The sequence below is a fragment of the Triturus cristatus genome, chromosome 5_2 (genome assembly GCF_964204655.1).
Source record: "Triturus cristatus chromosome 5_2, aTriCri1.1, whole genome shotgun sequence".
Classification (NCBI taxonomy): domain Eukaryota; kingdom Metazoa; phylum Chordata; class Amphibia; order Caudata; family Salamandridae; genus Triturus; species Triturus cristatus.
Window position 1 is genome coordinate 278,584,589 of NC_140588.1, and position 27,503 is coordinate 278,612,091.

The window sequence follows — 27,503 nt, forward strand, 5'->3', positions numbered from 1 at the left end:
GTTTTTCACTGTTGCAAGGCCATCTTGCCCATAGGACGGAATGTGTAATGCTGTGTCACATGTTTCCAACATATCTTCCCATAGCCATAAGTTGGAGAGATGGAGTTTAGTGTGCCTGAACTCAGAATTTAATAACACATCTCTTTGTGAAGGTGTTTTTTAAGTTGTGTGTTTAGGAAACCACACTTTTAGAAAGGGCTAGTTTCTTGTCCTAACCTTTCTGTGTGCCTCTGCCTGGTTGTGTATTGACCATCTGGGTTTGGATGTGACAGGGTCTGGGGAGGTGTCCTGACACCAGGGAGGAGTAGGTGAGACAGCAACAGGCTTGACTTCATTTGGAGCGGTGGGAGGAGTTGCCCCTAGATGTGAAGAGGGCTGTGCTGCTGCCACAAAAGGATGGCTCCACCTCCTGCGGAGTGTCTGAGGCCCAGACCCTCACTATCAGAGGAAGAAGGTTTGCACTGGCAGGAAAACACCCAAAACTGGTTTGGACCGGGCTCAGAGCCCCCTGAACAGAAAGACTTCAAAGACATTTAGGGATATAAATATTGGAGCTGAAAGCCCTGAACTCAAGACTGAAAAAGACTACTTTGTGATTAAGAGGAACCTCTGCCAAAGAAGAACAGCTGAAGAGACTGAGGAGAAGGACTGCCTGTGCTGTGTGTTCTGGGGCTGGCCTGCAGTTTGCAGATTTAACTGAGGAGACGACAAGAGACTTTGCTGTGTGCTCTGTCCCCCTGCTTGAAAGGACTTTGATGTTTGCTGTGTCCTGAAGTAACTTGTCTCCAAGGGCCCGTGGAGAGCTGGCTCCCTGTTGTGGAAACTCAGGAACATCAAAGTTTCCATGTGTGTCTCAGCGACGCTGTGTGCGTGTGCTTTTTGCAGCCTGAGACCTTTGTGAGAATTGCCCCGTGACTTTGTGCCCCAGAGCAGTCTTGCGCTCTGCTTCGATCGACAGCGTGACCAGAAGTGCTGTGGACTGTCCTCCCCTGAGGAGCTGTGAGAAATCACCACCGCCGGCCATAGCCTACGTTTGCCAAAGAGAGACCTGCGTACCTTTACCATTGTGGGTCCGAGTTCCTCTTCCCAAGATCAACAAAGCTGCGCCGGGAGCCGATCAGCTGCGAGGCCGTTGCCTGGCAACCCGACTCCCACTGCGAGGAGCAGCCGCCCCCAACCCGAAGCCGCACAGCGTGACGCCCAAGTCACGAGGAAAGAAGAGAAAGACTGCACCCCCCCAGGTAACGCTAAGTGAGCTGGCATGTGTCGCCGCCTGGGGCGGAGTGCGTGCTACGAGAGACTGTTCTCGGCCTTTCTCATCTTTGCAGGACGAGCCTCTGCTCAAGTTAGTATCGCGGCCCGTAGTGTGGAGCTGCACTTTGCTTTCATCATAACAGTATTGGGGGCATATTTTGGCAGTCGCTGACCGCGAGTCAGCTCAGAGTGGCATAGAGACCTTAAATAGCACCGCGATTGGTGCCGAACTGCATTATTACTTGCATTACGAACTGCATTATTACTTGCATTAAGAACTGCATTCATACTTACATTACAAACTGCATTAGAACATTGTGAACTGCTCATTAATACTGCAAGAACCTACAAGTGATGGCTGGTCTAATAACCTGCAACATGAATTATTACTATATATATTGGATATTTTTGTCGTTACGGTCTTCTCTGCTCTTAGATAAAGATACTTTTAATTTTTATAAATTGGTGTGGTGTCCATTTGTGGTGTTATCACTGTGTTACTGGGAGTGTTGTTGCAAATACTTTACATATTGCCCTGGGGATAAGTCTGTCTGCTCGTGCCAAGCTACCAGAGGGTGAGCAGGGGTTATCTAAGAGGATGTCCCTCCTTTCCCTGACCAGAAGCAAGGGCCCCTATTTGGACTAAGGTACCTACCTCAGCTAACTAGAGACCCCCATTTCTAACAACTAGCCGTAGTACACTCTAATTGAAAACAAGGTGTGAGAAAAGTGATGTATTAAAAGTTGTGTTTGAGTGATCTCACCATGTACTACACTCACAATATACTCACAATACAGGCTTGGGCCTAGTCAGCCTCATTTGTAAATCTTAGTTCATCCCTGGATAGGTGTGGCTTCGAGCAGCCAGGCTTTAACAAAGAAACACATGCAAAGCATTTGGAAATACCAAAACAATTGAATAAGAAAGTCATAGACCACAAAAGAAACCCAACATCATTTTATTAAAAAGATCTTATTTTTATCAAGTTGTATAACTAAAAGGAACAAAATCCACTGAAAGGTTCTGGAGTTATAGATTTTCAAGCAAAACGTAAATCATAGCTTTTCACTCAAAATGTAAAAAAGCATTGGCAACTATATCTTTTAACAGAAACTTTGGAAACTTTGTACACCTTTTATAATGTTGTGTTCTGTACTCTTGGTGACCAGCTTTAGCAGAAAGTAGTTCAAAGGGGCCAGTGAGGATGTGTAGAACAGTTGCCTTGTCACCAAAGAAGTATCCAATCCAGGTCCGGGCTCTATGGGTGAATCGCCATAGACATCAATCGAGTGGTCCTGATGCAAGGGATACAGCATGCTGAAGATGTTATAGGATGCTGAGAATGCTGTGCGTTCGACATGGGCCTTCCTGGGGCTACTTCACGCTCCTTGGTCTTGGTGGAACAACTGTGTCCACAGGGGTCGATGTCCCTTGAAGTCCTCATTGGTCCAGCAAAAGTCCAGTTGCCACTGCACTATGGGTCACGGGTTATAAAAAAGGCAGCGGTTGCCTTTAGTGGAGGCTAGTGTCTTTCTTGGACTGGGTGACCAATCTCTACTCCATTGATCCTCCCGGATCCAGCAGACTTGAGACAATTTTTGAGTATCAGGACTTGGTCTACCAGGCTGAAGGTCGGTGGTCAGTGGCAATCAGGGATTTGTGGCTGCTGACTAGCCAAAGCATGCTTATTCAGCATCTTTTGTCGTGGAGCTGTAACAGGAAGTCAGCCAACTGACTCTTGTAGATCAGTTCTTCTGTCTAGGCTCGAGGATGACTATTCTTCAAGCAGGGCACCAGAAACACAGTCCTCTCTGTGCTAGCCCAGGCGCTGCAGGTGCAGTCCCATCTTTGGTGCCAGCCAATCTTTGCCAGGTCCAGGAGAAAGCAGGGCTGTCCATCTCTTGGCCACTCTCCAGTGCAAATGTGAGCTTAGGTTTGGGTGCCAGGGGTGCCATATTTATGCCAAGAAAGTGCCCTCAGTGGATGTGGATATTATTGGGTAATGGGCTATTAGGTTTCTTCACGTCTGATGACGACTTCCTGCAATATGACTAGCTCTCCCAGAATACAATGTCCTGCCCTCTGCTAAGATGGCAAAACTGTACTCTTGGTGTGTGGAGCTTGGTAACCCAACCCTAGAGGTGTGGCTACCTGGGGGCAACTGTTTTCCCCTGTCTGTCCACATGGCCAACCTATCTAAAAGAACAAAAGGGCAGCTCCTCTAATGTGTGCCCATCATTTGCCCTTTACACAAAAGCAGCTTCCCCTATCAAGCTCGCCTTTAGGGCTCGCACCCTGTGTAGCTTCCTGCCAGGGAGATGTGACACCTCTTTCAAAAGCAAGCCTCTATTATTACTTCTTCTAGGATTCGTTCACACTTCTCCACAGGTGGGCAGAAGGCTGTCTTGTGGCCAGCATCTAGGACTGGCCCCTGGAAAACGAGGGCAACAGAGTGGCAACTTTCTAAAGTTGCCTTTTATGCAAAAGGTGCATTAAATGCGACTTGGACAACAATTCGGGTTTTATGTAATGATTATTTTTTTACCCTGAAGTATGAACTTTAGTAGTCCCATTCAGGAGCTAGCACAGCTGAGTTGTCAGTGTAGCAGAATACTTGCCAATGGGCTAGTAGTCTTTCCATACCAAAAATGAAAATTTTGGGTTTTTACTGTTAGGACTTATGAAAATATGAGTCCTACTTTTTAATATACAGCACCATGCCTTAGGTCTCGATAGGTGTGTTGTAGGGGCACCTTATATATATTAGAAAGAGAGGTCTGGACTTTGTCATTAGGTTACAAGGCAAATTCGAGTTAGCAGTGCAAAACTGCTCGACCAGTCTGTAGTGACATGCTGGGTGCATGTTTTACTTTGTCACACTCAGGGTGACACATAAGGGCCGCAGCCCCTGAGGGACACGCTAACTTACAAGCCCTTCGTACCCCAGGTATCATATACTATGGACTTATAAGTAAGTTATCCTATGCCTATTTTGAACAGGCCAATCAAACATACATGCTTAAGGGTCAGAGCACTGGTATTGAGGTCCAGACCTCATGCTCTGCTTGAGTCAAAAGATCAGAATGCTTCGGTATTTGGGGCTGATCATGCAGAAAGTGGCATTTCCATACTCTAAAATGACTCCCAGGTTGACACTGTTTTCCACTGAACTCTCAGATTTTCAGACCTCTTAGGAAAACCTCATTTAAAAGTTGTAAGTTTTATAACATATTTTCGCTGCAGCAAATTTAAGCAAATCATTGCACTGTAGAAGTTTAGAACCTGCATATTTTTATTTCCCGAATGGAAAGAGGCTGCCCATCACTTGGAGGACTTGTGCTCAATGCAAGGAGAATTATGCATTAGGCCGCTGGCAGAAGTTTGAATTATTAGCATTTTTGTGCTCCATATACTCATGCTGATTTACTGCAGATAATTTTCAACTCAATATTGAAATCTTCACAGTGTAATAGAAGTAAATTATTTAAATCGCCAAAAACCATTTGTTAAAAAGTTAGTGGGTTTCTGTTGTCGAAATCATATAGGCAAAGCTCCTGGGTATCGAGACAAAGAAATAGTTCACACCTCACAGTGTAGAAAATAATGGAAGAAGGGAGTCTGTGGTGGAAATTGAGGTAGGAATTATTTTATATATACGGCAAGGCGTCTTATAAGATATATTCATGTGGCTGCAGGGAAGCCAGCTCATTACCTCTTCGCAGGATTACTCTAGAGGTTAAACTGAACCTCCGGGTTGCCATATTTAGGTTTTACTTTTTATTTATTTTATAATATTATAACAGAGGCAGTTCCTACAGGAATAATTATACCTTTTTTCTTGGTCGAACAAACGCTTTAGATGGGAAAGGCTAGCACGTGGACATGCCACAAAGACTCCGGTAAGTAGTGAAAAGCAAAACATACATTTTTATTCGCTCTTTTATTCCCTACCTGTATTCAGTGTACCCTTTCCGGTTTTGTTGCTCCAAATATCTCATGAGGTGATTTTGCACCATGCGCAAAGAAAGCACCGTCTTGAACTTCTCAAACCACTCCTACCCACGCTTGAGAGGGTATGCCCAATAGCGTACATCTCATTCCAGGCCTCACTCTAGGCACAAAGCAGGGTGAGGCATGCTACCAAGTCTAATTATATGACCACGTGAGGGGTCAGGTAATCTTGCCCATTGAATGAAGCTACCACTCACCTTCTACGTACTCTTTGGAAGAAGACATTAAGGAAGGACTGGGAAGATGTAGATTTAGAGCCGCCATCTTAATATTTTAATATTAACGCATGGAGAGGACGAGAAGAAAACAGCAGTAGGCAGAAGTGTGTCAACACCGGGCTAGCTCATCAGTGCAGTCAACAAGGCACCTCTCATACTAAATGCTGCTTTCCCACATATATACATATATACAAGAGACAGATTAGCTATGTGAGATTCCGAGAAGTTAAGAAAGGTTTATAATAAAAAAAAGTCAGTAGTACTGCTATTTACACAGTTCGTTCTCTTTTTACAGTTAGTTCTGGCATTGCTATCATATTGAATCAGAAAGCACACTAAGGGACTTTCTGAGAGTTTGTCGGATATGGGATATCAGCCAAATAGCGGCAAGTGGCATATGTCCCATCTTCCCAGCTCAAAGTGTATAGAGGTTCTCAACCCTCTAAATAGGGTGGAGGGGACATCCAATATATCTTGGCGGATATCCCACATCCACCATACTCCAATTTCCCAAATCAGTTGATGACTACATTTACTACATCTATTAGTAGTAGGTCTTCTAATTTTATAACATCCTTCTCATCAACTGTATTAATTTAAATTAGAACATTGGAATGCTGGAAGCTCCACTGAAAACAATTGTGTGCTCCAGGCTTCTAATAGCCGATAGAAGCCCAGAGCATCAACATTCCAATGTTTGTTTACAGCTATAGCTGTGAGTAAAGGCCTCATGGAGCACACAGGGATTTCAATTCCCTCGACCTCCGTGAGGCCTTTGCTTTACGAATTTGAACATTCTGCTTTCTAGGGGTGGACAGTTCTAATAGTCTTAGAGCCCTCTGTAACGGGCTCTACTGACCATTAAAGGCCTGCTTCCTTGTTAAAGGCCCTCGCCTTCAGCTCGCACCTTTAACGCTGGAGCCGGCGTTTAATGGTCGATAGAACCTGCAATGGCAGGGTCTAAGGCTATTTTATATTGTTCAGGTAAAAGTCTATTGACTCCACTGCAACTGTTATGTGACAGCTGCTTGAAGTCTAGTGATAACTGCTCACTTCCTTTCTTAGGAAGCAAGATCAAAGGTCCACGCAGAAATCATTATGGAACAACCAGAGTAGCCAACGAAAAATCTTCCTGAAGAAAATATCATGCACACAGTTTCATGGAGGCCTCTGGATTACAAAAGCATTCTAGGACAAATCAGTTTAGTAACACATTTTATACTTTGCATCTCTACAACAGTAGAGCACAATACCACGTAATTGCAGAGGCGCATCATCACATCTTGAGAGATAATGGTACTCCTGCTCCCAGCATTTTCTGTGAAGTCCTTGTTCCCAGATCACTTCCAAGAGTAAAGACACTGAAGAAGCTGCCCTTTGTCTGGGGGAAATGATGGTTGTGTAAAACAGGAGTGGATTGGCATAACCTAAGGTTGAACTATATATCTGTCCCCCTCCTCCCAATTAATTCCCTGTCTTTTGTCTGAGCTATTTCTGCAACTGACTTCAACTATGGCTAGTGACATACATCTGTCCCTTGGTTATCACGCCTACAACACGTACAATTGTGATATTTCCATCCCTGCTGTATCATTTGGGTGCTTATTTCATTTATAAAAATGCCTTACATATTTTGTTGTGAATCTCTTCACAACACGGTACCTGATGCATTAGAAAAGTCATTGACTCATTTGGCATACATGACCACATTTGGTGCATTTTGTGTAGCCTATTAGTATTTTATTTTGCTAGTGATTGTCATGCTTATTGAATTTACTTAAGAGTATGGGAGTTTGTCTCTAGATGGGATGCCCTGCTCAGTAACTGTACTTTTATCATGGCTTGGGAGTCATGGCTACTGGCAGAGGATTAAGGTAGGGGTGTTGTGTAGTTCTTATAAACCTATATAAGATCTGCTCCTTTAGACAACTTACACTGCGGGCTTGGTGTCAAAACTGATTCCGGACACCCCCACCGAGTATGTCAGCCTGTATACCAGCTAGCTCTCAGTGCCACTAGAAACCCCTCTTACCAAGGAGAGAATAGTTATTGGCAACTATCGAACATGACAACTCTGTCACATCAGGGATCGTGGAAACAATGCTACTTTTCGCTCAGTCACTTGTGCTCACTTTAGCACGGAGAGAGATACACAGAATACACTGTGGGGACGTTTCTCAATAAGTATTTATTGAACCAGCATCATTCTAGTGTAAAATAAGTGTGCTGAAACAATCCTTAGACAGTAACAGATATAAATGATGATAAGCACTAACCGAGTAAAAGGATAGTAGATTTCTACCATTGTGTTAAAATAATGAATACAGGCAAGTATATCAGATACTTGACAGTAATAAAAGCGTACTCCTACGATGTGTCCCTAACTAGATGTACCTGAATGTACCTAGCATGGATGTGGGTGTAAAGCCAAGAATCCCTTTAGGATAAAGTCAACCCCAATACCGGAAGTGAAAGACTGTGGTACTCCATTCTGGTCTCGGGGTGGACACCCCGCAAGGGATGTCCGACCACTGCGAGCTGGAGTGTCGGCGTGCAGGAGCCTCAGCGTCTCGCGTAAGTGTGTCGGCATGGAAGTCCTTCTCTCCTCTCTCTACCTTAGCAAGAGAAGGTGTATATATACCCAAACTGATACTCCCTGGGGATATACCTCGCTGTGTCATGTCAAACTAGGATGACGGAAGGAATGACCCTTGTACATAGTTTTTATGCAGGATATGTTCGGCCTGCTGTCCAGCTGTGATTCCAAGAATCCTCATGCTTAATGAATGAGGTTTAAGTCTTTCGGAGAAATCCCCATGTCCTCTAGTCATTACCTCAACTAGGTAAAGGGTCAGTCCTAAGAATCGTTATGTAGTGCAATATGAGGGCAATGTAGGTTAAAAGTGCATGTAGTACCTGAGCCGATATTGGGGTACTTATATGGAATATAACACCCACTCCTCATCCGACTGGACGACATACTAAAAATCGAACATATTGCTAAATATAGTACAGAAATAAGTCTATAAAAATAGTCCTTAAAAGATGTAAAAAGTCCAAGAAATATAAAAACAAAAAGTGTGTGGCAGGCGAAAGAAATCTAGAGTATGTTCGAAGATATAGTTTGAACATAGAGTGACTCAAAGCCATGCAGCTTAGACTAAAGTGTCTTGTTAAAAATTCCAAATTTGGTTGTTTTCCCAGCACACGATGAGCCAAATGTTTTATGTGTCCTGGCTGGGAAACGCAACATTACAGTTGCCTGCAATCGCAGACGACGATCCCTGCAACACCTCGCAGATCAGGTCAATTGAGCACAGATTTTCCTCTGTATTCACCACAGCCGTTGCTGGTGAGTCTCTAGTGTCCTCCGAGGCCTGAGTGTTTGTTGAGGAGCCAGTATCCTTCCCAACAGGAGCCGAAGCATCCTGTGTTTGCTCTAAGAATGCAGACATCAACATTGGAATACGCTGAGGACACTGCAGAACATGGGCCGTTATCAGGTCCAGTGATGCATCAATGTCCGGTGGCGCAATTGTTGTCCACAGAACAGGCATCCGAGGACAGGCAGAATGCAGTCGATCCAAACTGGTCTAAATGACAAGAACCAAGACTCGCTTAGTTCTCGAAGACGAAGTGTGCCCAGATGAATTACCATGCGGTCACGGTAACGGCGCTCCAAGAGCATGCGTTCCATCTCCTTGGTGACTGGGACGTCCATTGCGTAGCAGAAAAAGAACAATCAGGATGCCTGCTATTAGAAACAGGATCACCAGAAACCCTCCAAAAATGCTCCTGAAAACAGAGTGTATAAAGTTGAGAAAAACACCGAGGATTGTCTGAAAGGTGCTTAACAGTCCTGAACCAATGGTGTTAAATAGATGGACAATACCTGTCGTATCAGACATGTTAAAGATACATTGTACCATTTCTGTGAAATGGAAAGGGCAGTTTGTTCGTATCAGTGCCTGTATCTCAGCCGACGACCTTGCAACCTGATGATTATAAGTTTCTCGGGTGGAGGTTAAGGGCACGGTTTGTTGTATAAGCATGGCTTTCATTCTACTCAGAGTAACAAACCATATAAAGGAAGAATTCAATGAAGGCCAGAGCGGCGCCTCCCTGATTGTGTGGGTCGGTGGAAACAATAGTTGCATACAGCAAGTAACCCTGGAGTTTACAGTGACAAGATAGACGATTGCCAGGAGCATCCCACAACAACCCTCATCGTTCAGCATCAAGTAACTGCCATTTGAGAAAAGATCAAGCATGGGTCACGTTGGGCCTAATGGTGGCAAAAAGAAATATCGCTCAATTGTGGGGAGCTGGGGTATCGCCCATAATCGAGACCTGGAAGGCGGATATGGACTGGTGTATGGCCAGACTGAAAACTGTATATGTTGCAGGTGGGTGACCTGAAAAATGGTCCTCTATATGGAGCAAATGGAATGATTATCGGGGCAATATATGTATCCCAACAACTATTCCCTCATTTGAAGAACCACCTACGCCATAATTGATGTAACTTATTATGTATCCAAGTCTGATTTATTGTTAACAACTGTATCTGTGTAATCAATCTTGAATTATGCCACTTTCTGTAGCCAGGAATGTCGATACTCAACTGTTTAATAAAAAGAATTATTTTAAAAAAAAAGTAACTGCCATTTGAAAGTAACTCGAATACTGGATTCATCACGGCAGCCGGGGTCCCTTTCAGCTGACAAGATAAGTTTGCATCTGAACCATTGCATGCTCGGTGAAGCATAATATCCTGGCATATGAGAGAGCCACTTAAACCGTTCTTACAGTTACTACCGCTAGGAAACACTTCTGTGTCCCCATTCCGGCATTAAAATCTGTACGGCAATGCCCAAGATTCCTTGATGAATTCCCTACCCATCACTTCATATCTGCCTGCCTGTCGTTGTTCTAGGCAAAATTGAAATTGGAAAGTAGTGGCCGGTAGTGTTATATGGCCATTAATTAACCATTCTGTGGACGGTGACTCTGCCACAGTAAAAGGTAACTTGTCAAGTTTTTCAATGCGCAGCATTGTATATTTTGCTCCCCTTTGTGCCATTGTAATCTGTTTTTCTGTCAGATTGTATGCTGAAAATAGAGACGTACTGTTGATAAATCGCCAAGGCACATAACCAGCACGCAATGATTGCAGAGTCCAGCTGAACAACATAAGAGAACGTAGATGTGATCGTCCGTGCTGTAGAATGGACAAGTTTTGTTCTAGTATATCAATAGCAGAAGATACGATGCTGCCCAGTGAATAAATCCTGGATGTTAATGTAGTCATACAATTGACAACTACAGCTAGAGCTTTTTCTAGGTTAATACAATCTATCTCACGGAGTCTCTTCGCAGCTTCTTGTTGAAATGTTTTCCATATTTCATTATATATAGCATAATAGAAATGTTTCTGACATGGCTTTCGGGGTCCTAATAAAAAGTCCCTTAAATCCACCTCATCTGAGAGTAAGGATAAGTGCTGTTTCACCTGGGACAGTGGCGAGGTCTTTAGCCAATCAAGGCACAACTTCCCTACATTGTATGATGCCACTACCCCCAGATGTTCTCTGTGTACATATCATGGGTCTGGCCTATGGATACTAAACCCTTCAGTTGTACCCCTGAATCTTGATTTACATCTTTTTGTGTCTGTGGGCCAAACTAACCATCCCTTACAATCAGGGTCCGATGTATTGTACTGCATGATGTCATCTATTGTATCCCCTCTACGTGATGTAAAATTGATGTGTGAAGGTGTGGGAAACCGTGATGTGTTCAAATCCTTGTTCTTGGCTAATCCAAGACAGGAAGTCTGTTGCACATTTTCATTCAGAAACATCATTTGTTAGGAATGAGGCACGCGCTGATGGTATGTGTAAACATTTATAGGGATACTTGATTTGTGTAAAAAGTGATGACCATAATGATGATAACAGTACATATTGTCAAAATCAGATGTGTCTTCTATCATTTCATTGCTTGAAAATGCAGCACATTTTTCTAAATAAGACAACATATTATTGGCAGCGTCAAAATCCCAATTGTCAGAAAATGTACTGGAGGTAATGATATCGTTTAAAGAAAACTTTAAATAAATGTCGTATTTTAAAACGTTCTGTCTGGCCAAATACATCATAATCAACTCTGTCCCAAACAATACCATGAGGAATTGGAACAGCTGTAATGTTCACGGAAAACATGTCTCTTTGCTCACGTTGAGATGATGTATGTGGTTTCAGGACTAGATTCACATTGGATACTGCAGAGCATTCCGGGAGTTAATTTCCATTCACTGGTAAGCAGAAAACAGTCACTAGGCCAATCCAGAATAGAAAAAACAATATTACAGATATTATCCAGAGCTGGAGCCAAGGTGAGACTAAATAAGTCTTTTTTCGAAAAGTGTGGAATTCATGAATTTGTTGCTTACGGGAAACTGGAGCTGGCGTTGCCTCAGGTTCGCTGGGATTAAGAGAGAAGGTGTCAAAATCGATAAAGTAGCCAGATGCAGTTCGATCTATCTTTGGTAGCTCATCAGGTGCTGTTGAACTGGCAGGTGTCTCTTTTTGAGGCATATTGATGTAGATATCAGTATTTGGTCGACTTCATATTTGTGTTTCACTTGAGTTCTGATGTTCAATTTGAACAGGAACGAGTTCCATTTCATTGTTGGAAATTCCATTTCTTTGTATTGGAGACTCTTCGAACGTTATGAGTCTTTCAGTCTGAACTTCCTGTATGGTAGCAAGAGGAGAGCGTCGGCTACCCAGGAGCCCACAAGGCCTACTGTTCAGTATCAGCCACATAGTGTGGTTTGATCAGGTCAATGGAGATGAATCTCTTTTCTTTTTTGCCGGCAAGAGGCGGAAGAAGTATTGTTGTTGTTCCTTTAACAGCCAGGACAGGTACAGGCTTTCTGTAGGATGGCTCAATTCTATCTTGCCCTCGATCTTTTCTCTGACCAGATCCCCGACTTTTGAGATCCAGACAGGTCTTACCGTAACTGATTTGACTTCCCCAATGGCGGTGCGTTTGACCTGCACATTACTTTGTAGTGTCCTGGATTGATTCAGATCCTGTAAAACAGCCAAATGTTTATTGATGTCAAATTGTTTTTCATCCGCCACTGTGCCTTCACAATCAAGATCAGGTACCCACATACTGCTCCCAAATAGGACTTCATAAGGAGTGATACCCCATGGGGAACTTCATGGCATATTGTTGAGGGCACGCTGTACCCCATAAAGGTGATTGACCCAACTACCACCCAAACCTAATACCCGAGCTGTTAAAGACTGCATTAAGTTGCAGTTTTTCCTCTCCACGACCAAATTTCCCTCAGGGTGGTACGGAGAGGAGTACGGCAGTGCTACACACAAGCTTTCCATGGCTTCCTTGTAAGCCCTAGAGCTAAACGCGGGGCCACAGTCAGAATGTAGTATGTCCCTGTAAAGATACACAAGTCTTTTATAACAGTTCAAGTGTCAGCCAAGTGCTGAGGCCATACCCATAGGAATGTCAAGCATGAATCCACTGCCACCAAGATATACTTGTAAGCCCCATCTGAATGTAGGATGCCACTGTGCTCCAGATAGACACACGCGAGTGGTCTGTCTGATATTAGTAAAGGTATCTGCGCTGGACGTGCTATGGTGGAACCCTTCATCTGCTGGCAGATGTCAAAATTTAAGGCAAAATTCTTCGTCTGTTTTGTTAAACCAGGCCACCAATAGCGTTGTTTTAATAATGAAACTGTCGTTGTTGTTCCTGCGTGTGCAGAACCCAGACCCTTGTGTGCAGCTAGAATTAAGCCTAATCTGTGATCAATGTTTGGTATTACTCCATCCCCCACTCCAGGAGTCTGAGCATACGGAGTGTTGTTTGTATCTAACTTGTAGGAGTATTTGAGTGGAAAACCTTTCGGTAAAGCTGTGCTGTTTTTGCATCAAGCAATGACAGCTACCATTATCTGTCCGTCTATTCTCGTTTTTGAATGAGTGATTGCAGCTATGGAAGCCTTGCATACAGCCCCTTTTGCAGCTTCATCAGCCAATGAATTCCCTGCAACGTGAACGCCATCACATTGATGACTCAGCATGTGTATCACGTGAGCTCTCGGTAGTTCGTTTTTCAACTCAGCTACCTGTTCCAATAACATTTTGTGCCTAATTGTGCCACCTTTTGAGTCCTTAAGCCCATTCCGACCCCAGTAATGAAGATATTTGTTGTATGACTGGACACAGTAAAATCAATTGCACACTATGAGTGTGGGGAATTCCCAATCTGTATTCATTAGTGCCAGTTATAGAGCTTTTAATTCTGCCAGCTGAGCCGTGCAGTCTCCTAGAGACTGTGTCTTCGTACGGCTGGGATGGAACTTGCCTTCCTGCATACAACCTTTTACAATCGCACAAGCGTTGCTGTATTGCTGTTTACTTCCTATGGCCGGCTGAGCAGATCCGTCAGTGTAAATTATATATTCTTACTGATCTATAGACATTATTTAATTTGGGTCCAGGATATTCTTGTTCATATTGCAGAAATGCTTGTGTTTTCATTCTTGGGACATATCTGTAGCCCACATCTGTTGCAGTGAGAGAATTAGCCCATTGTATCCAGCCCATTGTCTCCATCTTGGATGTAAAGCCTTAGCATTAGGAATGCTAGCCTTTGAAACAGCCTATAAAGCTGGTACTGAAGTTGCGACAATTATGCGTTTTCCCTGAGCCAATGCTCCTTCTCTCACTACAGCGGTCTTTACTGCTGTCAGAATTTTTTTTGTGGATGTAAAACGCATTTCAGCGTTTGTGTACAAATGTGATTTGTATGCTATGGGTACCATTTTGCCTTCATTGAAGGTTAGGTAAGTATACCCGGATTGACCCGCTACAACACAGATTGCCAGATTGCATATGTTTATGCATGTCTGTAAGTGTTTTGAAGCTATCATGTCAGCTTGTAGGGAACTTAGGATGTCTGTGTGACCCTGTGTCCAATGCATAACTGAAAAATCAGGTCTTATTAAGTCGTAGAAATTTTTACTCTTTCTGCGTAATCCAAAATGAATGTTCTGCCAAAATGTAAAGATCCCAATATGGGCTGTAAGTTTTTCAAAGATTTAGGAGATTGAAGCAGAGCACACTTTTCTAAAAAAGTTAGCTGCCAGGCTTTTACCTACACTTGATAGCTCATATCTCAAAAATAGGACATTGAGGTGGGCTATTTTTGATTTTTGAAAGTTGAATTTGTAGCTTTCAATGGTGAATCCCAAAATTATGGTGCTCACCCTGGTAAAGTGTTCCTTTAAATCATTATCCATCAGATAAATATCATCCACATAGGTCAATGCCTCTTCATCCAAATTTTGAAGTAATTCTGTTACCCTAGCGCTGAACAACTTGGGGCTATTCTTATACCCTTGGGGTAGTCAACAGAATTGATGCTGAGAACTTAATGCGGAGAATGCTGTTAGATACCTGCTTTCTGGCACTATATTTTGGCAGAAGAATCCATTTGAGATATCTAGTGTTATTTTGAATTTTTTCCGCACAATGTTATTCATTAATGTGGCACTGTGTGCATTCTGTACTGCAAATGTTCTACAGCATGTGTTAAAATGTCTATAATCTAAACCTAGATGGTATGAATTATCGGGTTTCATTATGGGAAACAAAGTATTATTCATTGAGGAGGTGCAAGTTTCTATTACACCCTGGTATTCAAGTTGATCTAAGATCTCCCTGACCTGTTTTTTCGCTTCCTGTTTTATTGGGTACTGTCTCTGTGGAACTGGATTAGTTTTTACTGGGATTAAGTGGTGAGGTGACTCAGTATCCCACCCAACATGGTTGCAATATAGTGCTATAGCAAGGGCTATGGTCCACTTCCATGCGTATGTATGTTTTAAGGAAATTGGAACGTGGTTGGAAAAAGATGGTAAAATTACTGTTTCTCCCTTTGGGCAATCTATAACAATTGCAGGCAGCCAATCTTGTTCAGCTAAAATTATGTCATAGCCAAAAGTCAAGTTCTCCCAAAAGAGACCTTTAACTTTTCTGGGTTTGTCCCCCTCGACTTGGAGTGTTATCTCATGTAACCTATGTGGGAAACTTACCCTCGTACCAGGTGATCCCACTGTGATGTACTCATTCAACTCCACTGTCAACAGAAATTCCATTAGGTACTGGTGAGCTATTGTTACTTCTGCTGCGCTGTCTAGCAGTGTCAGAGCCCATTCCCCATTCAGTAGTTGAGTCCTCAGAATTCTGGGCATGTCTAACTTTGAGACCTTCTACTTTCTTCTTTTTAAATTGAGGTTTAGATTGTGGCTTGTCTTCTTTTTTAGAAGTGTGGCTTGAATTGCGTGGCATGTCTCTTGACTTTGTACACTCTTCTTGTCTGTGTTCTGACCATCCTTCTCTCTAAGTCTTTCTTGGTGAACCCTTAAAGGAACGAGAGGAATGTGTATCAGTATCCTGATACCTGTCAGGTTTTTTTAATGTTATCCCTATTCCTAAGGTTGCATTTCCTTTCGGAGGGCTCCTGTTGAATCGACCCACTCCTGGACTGAGATCTGTTCTTATGTTTTTTATTGTTATTATCCCATTTCTTCTTAGAAGAATCAGGTTTTTGCTTTGTGTTATCCTTCTCGAGACCACTCATGAGTTGAGGTTTTTTTTTTTTTTTTTTTTTTGAAGACCTTTATTGATAGAAAAGGGGGAAATACAAGTCAACAAGGAGCCCGGGGGGGCTCACACAAACGGTACATTACAACTTACTGAAAACACAGAGGATACATAACAGAAGGACTGAGGTCTAGTTTTGAAAGTTTTCCTTGTAGGATAGACATAAGCAGGATATCGTAGCACAACAAGTCAATACTGGCGTTAAACAATCAGGATAGATAATCCTATAGCAGTAGAAAACACCAGAGTCGCTGCGTGGCACCCAGAAAGGAACGTCTGAACCCCAGGGAAGGAGAAAGGACAAAGAATAGAAGGCCCATAGAACAAAAAAAGAAAAACAAAAAAAAAAAAAAAAGCAACCCCACCCCCCCAAGTGCCCCCCACCCTGCACCCCTGCAGCTGGCTACGGCCTTTCCCCCCCTAGCAGTGTGCCTGTCGCCCAAGAAAAGGAGTCCCGAAATATAGAAAGTAAGAAAAAGAGAGAATCCGAAAACACTCATAAAATTGAGAAAGGTGGGGAGGAGCCCACTATTCGTCCCCCAGCTCCGCCATCTCGCACCCATAATAGCAACAGTAGTCTAACACCCAATAATAATAACAGACCCGGTATGACGAGAGAACTGGGGTCACAGCAGCAGCGCGCAGGGTAAATAAGGCAACAACACCCAACCGAAACATCCAAAATATCAACCAGGAATCTTCAAGCCATGATTGATAGGCGTAAGCCCCCTCAATAGTCTTCTAGCACCACCGATACATGTCCCGGTCACTCAGAGAAAACTAGTTCCCCGGCCGCCCCACCCACAGGAACGGTGCAAAACGTTTATCAACGGAGGAGGGCCAACCCAAGAGAACAAAAGAGAAAAAACAACAGAAGTGTATCCGGCCATCACCTCCCAGACCCCCATGCAAACCATACCCAAAGTCCAGCGTTCTCGTCAGTCCAGCACAGTCCCAGGAATGTAGTTACCGGTATCAGGGCAAGAATAAAGACAAACTCAACCCTGACCCCTACGTGCCAGTGCGCCAGCATAATGCAGTTGCGGCGTAGCCCCGTAGAGTAGGAAGAGCATCCGATGTGAACACCCAGAGAGATGGCAACAGCCAGTAATCGCCATCCAAAGCAGGACAGTGTTATCCCCAAGAGTGCAGTACGGGTAGGCGTACAGTGATAGTCCACCAGAATTGGGAAACTCACTCCCGGGCAACATGTTCAAAGTAAGCAGAGCGATCTTGTCAGCAATACCCGCTGGCGGTGGTAGTCCTGGCATCCGACGGCGAACCTCTAGGTTCCGTCCAAATATAGAATGCACTGTGTCCTCCATAGTTGCGACAGTCCGAGCGGCGGTGATGTTAAGTTCACTCACAATCAGTTCCTCTACGTCTCCCCGGAGAGGCTGCACACGACTGCCGAGTCCTGGGCTCGGCGATCCGCTCCGCGCACAGCCGCCCGTCCGGTCAGCCAAGGAGAGAACGGGCACAGCGTCGTCCAGCCGGCGCTCCAGGTCACGGGCGCTGGAACAAAAAGCAGCTCGCATAGCGGCCAAAGCTTCCAGGACGTCGCCAATACTCACGGGCATAGCGTGAGAGGAAGAGATGCCAGCTCCCTGTCCCCGGAATCCGCAGGCGTGTGGCGACCCTCGAGCCCAGTCTTTAGCATACATGTCCAGGCGTCGTTTAGTAGGTCAGCTCCCAGAGAGGCAACGCCAAACCACAGGGACAGGGCAGCAACCCCCAGCCCAGCGCCACGCACAGGGACAGCACAGTGACGGTCCAACAGGCGCCGTGTATAAGCGCCGATCACTCAATAAAGATGGCCCCTTCCATTACACTTCGTAGCGAGAGATCAAAGAGGAACTTCCAACAGGGGGGGATACATTTGTTGCATCGGTGGTGAAAAAGCAGCGTAGCGGCGAGACTACAATAGAAACTGTTGCGCTACTTCTGGGAATCTCGGTGGCCTGTCGCGTCTCGCCGGCGGTTTCAGATTCTCCTGTAATGGCCGCTGTCGTTGCCCTCCAGCCGGACGCCGCCGAGAACAAAGGACCGGACCCACTCCGTAGGCGTCTGCGGGAATTAGTGCGTTTCTTCACCCCCGGTGCAGGAGGGACGACGGGGAGCCCACCATCGGATGCAGCGTCGCCTCCCCAACCCGTTACCGCACAACAGGCACAATTCAGCAATCAGGAGAGGAAGCGGTACGGGAGGGAAGCGGACGAGTCGGCGGAGCCGAGGGCTCAGGCGGCCATCTCTGTTGCCGGCTAGGCTCCTCCCCCATGAGTTGAGGTTTTAATGCTCCAGCTTCCAAACTATCTCTACCTAATTCAGCATAGTGCTTGTGATAATTTTGGGCAATTCACATTCCTGTTGTAAAGGAGTGAAATCCCGTAGGCGTTGGCATATTGCCACTGCTGCTGCTGCCACTTTTATATTTGCTAATTTTATAGATGATACCTGGGCAAAATAACCTAGTAATTTCATCCCTAAATTCAGAGCAGGTTCTGCTCCATACTCAGTTTGTATTTGTCTTAATACGTCTGGTACCACTGTTAGTGAAGGGATAGCATGAGTCCTGGTATATATTACAATGAAAACTATACCCCAAATGATACAATCCTCTATTTGGGGAGCTATCCCCATTAGCAAGCAGTTTTTAAGCATTCTGCGCTTTTCTTGAGGGCTTGTATGTGGAAATACTGCCTCTAGCTGTGTCATTTTCGGAGCTATCCAGAAAGGAATTTGTTGGACTTGGCCCTTTTTGCAGGGTCATCCCTAAACTTTTTGCCTTCCTCCTGTATTTTTTCTGACCTGGTGTTGGCTGTTTTATGACTCTGGGCACCATACCACTGCTGACCAGTGCTAAGGTGCATATGCTCTCCCTATGATAAAATGTATTATGTGAATTGACTTCCATGTTTGGCTTATTTGGTTTACTATCAGTCCCTAGTAGAGTGCACCAGGGGTGCCAAGGGCTTGTATATCCAAATGCTGCTAGTGGGCTTGCAGCACTGGTTGTGCCACCTACAGAAGCAGCCTGGTAAAATGGGTCTAAGGTCTGCCACTGCAGAACCTGCATGCAGTCTGGTACTGTCATGCTGACTGGGCAAGTGTCCCCACTTGCCAGTCCCTAAACCTTCCCTTCCCTTTATGTTAGTCACCCCTATGGTAGGCCCTAGGGCAGGGTGCATTGTAAGGATAAGGTAGGATATGCCCTGAGGTGTGTGGCATGTCCTAATAGTGAATTACAGCCATTTTCGTTTTTCACTATTGTAAGGCTACCTGCTCTCCATAGGCCAGAATGGGCTGCTAGATTATAACACTCTATAATCCTAGCAGGCTCAGGAAGCATGGTAGAAATTCATGTTTAGTATGCCTGAACTCAGAATAATAAAATACATCTTTTAGTGAAGGTTATTTTAATATCCTGGGTTTGCAAATGCTACTTTTAGAAAGTTAGCCTTTGCGTGCCTAACCATTTCAGTCCGCCTCTGGAGGGGAGGGCTATCTTCTTTGTGTGTAGCTTGAGTGACAGGGCTGGGAAGTTCCAGGAGACAGGCTGGGGCTGCCAGGTGGTGAATAGAAAGATTGCACCAGGATGGGTGGTAGGAGTGCACCTTGACTCTGAATAGGGCAGTGCTCTGCCTCCACAATGCTGGCTCCACCCCCTGGGGAGCGTCTGATGTCTCTGCCCTGCCTGCTGAAAGAAGAAGCCAGAGTCCCAACAACAAAGTGCTCCTCACTGAAAAGAACTGGACTGGGATTATGCAAAGGCCCCCCTGGCCTGTAAAGACAAAAGAAACTTAGTATAAATGTAGGAGCCCTGCTCCTAAGAAATCAGATCCTGATTGAACCACGAAGGAACTCTGCCTGACCAAAAGGACCTGGAAGAAGCTGAAGGAGGAGTAACTTTCCCTGACCTGGGGGGATTGGCCTGCAGTTGGTGCCTTGCTGAGAAAGGAGAGGAAAAGACTGAAAGAGACTTGGCACTTTGTTTTTCAACTATCTCCAAGGGCTTGGAAGAAGAGCTTGCCCCCTGAACTGAGTCCCAGGACCATTGGACTCATCTGCCTTCCAAAATTGAGTTGCCTGGACGATTTGTGCTTGTTTCCCGCTGGATTTGGCCCCAGGACGCCTCGTACCCCATCCGCCGCAAAGCCGTGTCTTTGACGCCCGGCACCGTGCGTCTACGCTGATCCAAAAGCGTTAGTACGCGCCGTATCCCTCCCGGGAGCATTGCACCTAACCTTCCCCGCCGATTCGAGACGTACAACACTGGCTGCCGAACCCTGTACGCCGGACCCAAGCTCCCTCGTCCCGCAGGTACGGTCCGTATGCTGCTAACGTACTGCACCGTGCCATACTCAGAGCCGAGAAGCCGCAGTACGCTGATCCTCCCCGTACGCTGTACGGCGCCGAGAAGTGTCGCCGCCTATCCGCACCGAAGGTACGGCTCAAACGCCAACGCCACGGACTCTGCAAGCTGATCCGGACCATCCGCACGTATCCCTGAAGGTCCCGTACCAACGCCGCGTCCCGACGCCGCGACCGGACCAGCATCTGAATACGCTGCCGAACTATGACCCGGACCCATCAACTTGTCCCGCACTGTCCGTCGCGGACCCCACGAACTTAAGGTACTTTGTTCTGTTCGCACTGCAGTGTGCACGTCCCAGACCCCGGAGTCCGCACCGTTTGTTTGACTCGTACTTTCTTTGTTTATAATGCGGACGAGTCGTACACCCAGGTACGAACCGTACAAAGCCTGAAAAGAAGCAGAATTGAGTAAAAGAAGCCTATTTTTGCATTTTAAGCCTTTTTACAAGAACATTGAACTTTAAAATAATACTGTGGTCATTTTAATCGTTATTCTGGTCTTGTGCTAAGCCTTATATAAAGAGAACGATTTTTGATATAACCTTGACTGGTGTCCATTTGTGGTGTGTCATTGTATTACTGTATGTGTTCACAAATGCCTAACCTATGACGCCCTGAGAATAGTCTTGACTGCTTGCGCCACACTACCTAAAGGGTGAGGAGGGGTTATTTGAAAGGGTGATCCCCTTACTCTGACTTAGAATTGAGAGTCCCTGCTTGTCGCAAGTGCATACCTGTACCAACTAGAGCTTCCCAATTCTAACAGCATTTGTTCACATTTAGTGGGCATTTTACCCATAACTGCGTTTAGTGTTTGTGGTGTAATTTTACCTTTAGACCCCTGAATAGGTCCTGCTTGTGCAGCTCTTGTTGGCTGAATTGTGAGTGTTCTCATCACAAATTGTGTTAAATTTCTGTCAAGTTTTATTATTTCTTTATGAAGTGTACGTAAGTCTGCTACTGGCATTGTGTCAATGTCTGGATGCAGTGTGTAAGCCGCAAGGACAGGCAAAGTGGCCCTGTCTCTTCCAAGATGACCTAGTCTTGCTTTATTTCATGTATGAGGAAGCGCGCCTTTAAATCAGGTTATGTGCTCCTGGTAGGTGAGCGGAATTTCGATGTCCTCATACCGACTGTATTCATCTGGTGGTTCTTCTCATTGTAAGAATGAAATGAAAGTGTTTGTGCATCTGATTGTGGGAATGTAACCCATGAATAGACTACCTCTGTTCCATATGATTCATGAGCCTCAATCATTAAAGTTACTGTCCCACCCCTAGCTGGGAAATCTTATTCAGCTACGTTCAAGGTAAGGGCAGTACTAACATTTTCTGAAATGTTAATTTCCCCATCAAGTTCTTCCTCAATTATCGCACGTTGTGCTAACATAATGGCGTCTCCTTTAGTCATTGTTGAAAAAGTTTCTCAAGGAAGAGTTTCAAGGAAACTGAGATAATGTTTTATATACAAATATAGGAACTGTTTGTACTTCAAACTTGATAAACCTACAGTCGATAAATAGGAATTTTTGCCTTCTAAGCTGTGGCAGGATAGTTCCCTTCTCAATTCAGATGTCTCTGAAGTAATGTGAGTTGGGCTCTCTGAGAAGAGTACGACTGAACTACTCAGATTTTACTGTTATATAAGTACCAAAACCAACGTTGGCGGTGTCATGTCGTGTAGTTCCTACAAACCTTTATAAGGTCTGCACGTTTAGACAACATACACTGCAGGCTTGGTGTCAAAACTGATTGCAGACACCCCCACCGAGTATGTCAGGCTGTATACCAGCTAGCTCACAATGCCACTAGAAACCCCTCTTACCAAGGAGAGAATACTTCTTGGCAACTATCGAACATAGCAATTCTGTCCCATCAGGGATCGTAGAAACAATGCTACTTTTCTCCCAGTCACTTGTGCTCACTTTGTCTCGGAGAGAGCTACACAGAGTAAACGGTGGGGACGTTTCTCAATAAGTATTTATTGAACCAGCGTCATTCTAGTGTACAATAGGTGTGCTAAAACAACCATTAGCCAGTAACAGATATAAGTGATGATAAGCACTAACAGAGAAAAAGGATGGTTGATTCCTACCCTTGTGCTAAAACAATGAATACAGGCAAGTATATAAGATACATGACAGTAATAAAAGCGTACTCCTACGATGCGTCCCTAACTAGATGTACCTGAATGTACCTAGCATGGATGTGGGTGTAAAGCCAAGAATTCCTCTAGGATAAAGTCAACCCCATTACCTGAAGTGAGAGACTGTGGGACCCCGTTCTGGCCTCGAGGTGGACACCCCGCAAGGGATGTCAGATCACTGTGAGCTGGAGTGTTTGCGTGCAGGAGCCTCAGCATCTCGCGTCAGTGTGTCTGCATGGAAGTCCTTTTCTCCTCTCTCTACCTTAGCAAGAGATGGTGTATATATACCCAAAGTGATACCTCCTGGGGATATACCTCGCTGTGTCATGTTGAACTAGGATGATGGAAGGAATGACCCTTATACATAGTTTTTATGCAGATGTTCGGCCTGCTGTCCAGCTGTGATTCCAAGAATCCTCATGCATAATGAATGAGGCTTAGGCCTTTTTTGAGAAATTCCCAGGTCCTCTAGTCATTACCTCAATCTGAGATTTCTTGCAATAGAGGAGGAACAGAGGTTTCAGGGTGAGAGATAAAGAGTAAGATATTGTCCGCATAAGCAGATAACTTAAAATGTTGATCACCATAGATAAAAACAGAAATAGAGGTATTTTTGGCAGATATGGGATAAAAAGGGTTCAAGTGATAAAATGAATAGAAGGGGAGAAAGAGGACAACCTTGATGTGCACCCCGTTGCAAATGAAAGAATTGAGAGATAAGACCATTAACTACGACAGAAACCTTAGGAGCTGAATATAACAGAGAGATCAAATAAATACATTTAGGACCAAGACCATGCCAATGAAGAGCTTTAAATAAAAAGGACCAATTCACTGTATCAAAAGATTTCTCTGCATCAATGGAGACTGCAGCTAGAGTGTAGGAAAGAGTTGGGGCCTTATTCAAAACATTAAATAGTAAACGATTCATTGTCAGAAGTTAGTCTGCCTTTAACAAAACCACATTGCTCTAGACCAATTAGTTTTGGTAAAAGAGGTTCAAGACACAAACAAGCAATTTGGCAAAAATATCATAATCAACATTCACTAGGGAAATAGACTATAGTTTTTACAATGTTTGTGATCACGACCATCTTTATGGATCAGATATATTGTAGCTTCTAAAAAGGTGCCATCTGCCTTACCAGTAGTATGAAAGTATTGAAAGAGCTGTTGGAGGTTTGGGAGAAGTAGTTTGAGATGTGTAAATAAAATTCTACCGTAAACCCATCTGGGCCTGGAGTTTTCTTTTTTTTAAGAAGACTTGAAGAATGGGATAGCTCTAGGATGGACAAATCAGATTCCAGAGGTGCGAAGTCCAGGTCTACATGAGAAGGGGGTGGAATGTGACTAAGATAGATGTCAATGGAAGTGGCATGTGAAGAAGAGTCTGGAGTGTATAAAGTTTTATAAAATTTCATAAATTCATCTAGAATGTCCTAATCTTTAAAAAGAAGTTTACCATCCGATGAGTGAATAGACTATCAAAACACGTTCCTTCCGAGATTTGAGATAGTTAGCAAGAAGTATGCCAACTTTATTTCATCCACCATAATAACGAGCACTATCACGAAGAAGAATAGAAGAAGTATTATCTGTAGTTGTTTTGTTAAACTCCAGCTTCGCACGAACAAGCTCCTGTAAGGCAGAATCAGACAAAGCAGAGTAAAATTGGTGTTCTAGATGTTTGATGTTAGCTAGCAAAATCTTATGCTCATTAAGTATGTGTTTCTTTTTCCTGAAAACAAAGTCTGTAAGAAAGCCACATGCAGTATCCTTAAAAGCATCCCATATCAATGAAGGTGAAGCATCTGGAGCTGCATTTAGAGAAAAGAATTCCCCCACAAAGGAAATGAAAGAGGAAAAAAAAGAGAATTATTAAACCTCCACCTAGAGGACTGGGCATGTGAGCGGAGCAAATGGAAATCAGCAACAACCGGGGCATGATCATAAATGATAAAAGGTTCGATTGCGGAGGAAATAAGGTTCTGTGTCAAAGCTTTAGAAAGAAAGATGTAATCTAATCAGGTCAGGGTGCCATGTGGGGGAGAGAAAGAAGAACATGTAGTAGTATCAGGATTACAGAGTCTCCAAGCATCCACAAGATGTATCTAAGATATTGTGAAAGAGTAATCCGGTTGAGTTGGACCATAAACATTAAACATTGTAAAATATATATTGTTAATGTTAATGAACAACTCAATTAATAACCATCTACCTTCCAAATCAGTTTCCTGAGATGTAAGAGAGCATTTCAATTGTTTATGACGTAGACTAATTACCACATTTTTCTTAGTGGTCGTAGAAGACACTAAGACTAAACCAACCCAATTTTGTTTGAGTTTCAAAGCTTCTGTCTCCGTCAAGTGAGTTTGTTGCAATAAAACTAAGTTAGGATTATATGAGGCTAAATGGGATAATATTCTCTGCCTCTTTATAGGGTTAATGAAACATTTCACATTACAAGATATAACTCTGAATATAAAGAGAATGAATTAGGTATAAAACCACACAATTAACATTGATGTAAATAGATAAAAAGAATATTGAAAAGTATATAGGATGAAATATCCAGTAAGGTCAGTAAAAGAAAAGTTGGAAAAGAAGAGTAGGAAAGAAAGAAGAGGGGCAAGTGAGATAGTAAGAGAAGATAGTAAAAATGACAACTGTGATACATACCTGCAAGGGGAAACAAACAAACAACAAGGACTGGTGACAGACAGTAAAGACGGCACATCCAACAGGGGGAGACGTACCAAGTCGGGAGATCAAGAAAGGGCAAGGATATGGATATGCAGGGATTCCGGATGATCTGCAATGATGATAAAAACAAAGAAAGACAAATAGAGATGACTATAAACAGATACAACCACCAAAATATAACCTGTAAAGAAAGTAACAAATGAGGATTAAAGTGAACAATACATGAAACTCTTAATATTCGTATAGACTGTCACATAGGAGTCAAGTTATAGAAGAAGGACCAGCTGTATCCAGGGAGGCCGTGGAATGTGAACGAAGAAATTTCAGAAGATCTGAATGGTCTTCAAAAGTAGAGGTGTTGTTTTGAAAAGTTACTTTGAACAAGCATGTATGAAATAAACCATAACACGCACCCATGGCACGTAGAGCCAGTCTGAGATCAAGAAACTCCTTCTGCCGTTTAGCTGTTACCGTGGAGAGGTGTTGGGATAAGAACAATTTAGATCCTGACCACATTAGTTGCTTCTTAAGTTTGGTCTTGGTTAAGACTTGCAAAAGGTCAGTAAATTGCAAAAAAAGAAGGATCACGCCACAAGGCCATAATGGCGCAGATGCAGAAGAGAGGCGAGGCTATGAGCACGTTGGATATTCAGAGACACTGAAGCAGGGAGGTCTAAAAGCTTCGGGAGAAAAGAGGTGAAAAAGGTCTCAGGATAATCTCCCTCAGAAAGACCATACAAACAAAGGTTGTTGTGCCTATTTCTGTTTTCAAGATCCTCAGCAGATTTCTTCAAGAGTACCACCTCCCTCTACAAGGATTAGATGTTTGTAGAGATAACTAAAAGGTCATTGACGTGTTGTTCGACCGTCGACATCCTGGAATAGAGTGTAAACCATTTAGTGTCCTGAACTTGTAGACGTATTTTGGTTTCCTAAATAAATAGTTGCAAAGCACGCATTTCCTCTAAAACAGTGTCAGAGGAATCAAGCGAAGCTGGTTTCGGCGGAGAAGGTGGATCTTGCTTAAGTCTTTTGTTAGCAGAGGAGGGCGAATGGACAAAAATACTGCCCTATAAGAGTGAGAATGAGCCATATTGACAGAGTTATGCAAGTCATCCATGGGGGCACCAGGGAGGCCAAGTGCAACACAGGCAATGCAGTGGTAGACTTTTTATTAGAATGTAACATATGTTCAGATCTGCCCATGTAATAAAAATTATCCAATCAAGCATGCGTGAAAAAAACAATATGATATCCCTTTAGTGAAAAGACCAGTGGCGTGAGCTTTAGTCCCTTTAAAATAGTTGGAGTTATCCAAGATGTATTAAGAAAGGAAACCTCAAAAGCCAATATATAAAAAGTACCTCATGCGAGGAGTAAAACTGAAACATGTTGCGTCAGTCAGGAGGAGAAACAAAATGGCGGCTGGAAGGCTGGAAATGATGTTCCTCGATTTTTTCCATAACCAAAAGCAGGAAGGAGGATTAAAATGATAGCCTCATGCTCAGGGGACGTTCCGCAAAGAAGAACTTCCCATGGAAGCTATACAATGGCTCTGGAACCGCTGAAATGCAGGATGTGTTTCCTGACGCAGCTCGGAGCTCCGAGCTCAGGCAGCTATCTTGTACAGCACCGCACGCACATCCACATACATGCAAGCCCTTTATGGATATTTCGAGCAGTGCATTTTTGGGGTGTAGAATGTGAAAAGGTAGAATAGAGAAATATTTGTTCTATTTATTTTGTTAAAGAAAAAATAATACCTCTGTGTGGCGAAGCGCAGCTTACTGACCCATCATCCTTCGCCCCATTGTCCAATCAGATGCAACCTTACCTATCGCCCTGTCCCCTCCATTATTTTTAGACTCCCGCTCCGGAGGCCCGCTGTCCCTTTAAATCTTCGCTTTCCCTGGCCTCTTGCTCTGATCATGTGACCTGGTCAGGTGACCTGTTCCCCTTCAAGACGGAAGAGATGCAGGGATTGGCGTTCTCGCCTTTGACTTGCCTGCCGGCATTGGAGGATCCAGAGCCTGAAGTCAGGACCTTCCGTGTGGCGCCAGGATTGGAGGGATTGCGAAGCCCTGCTGA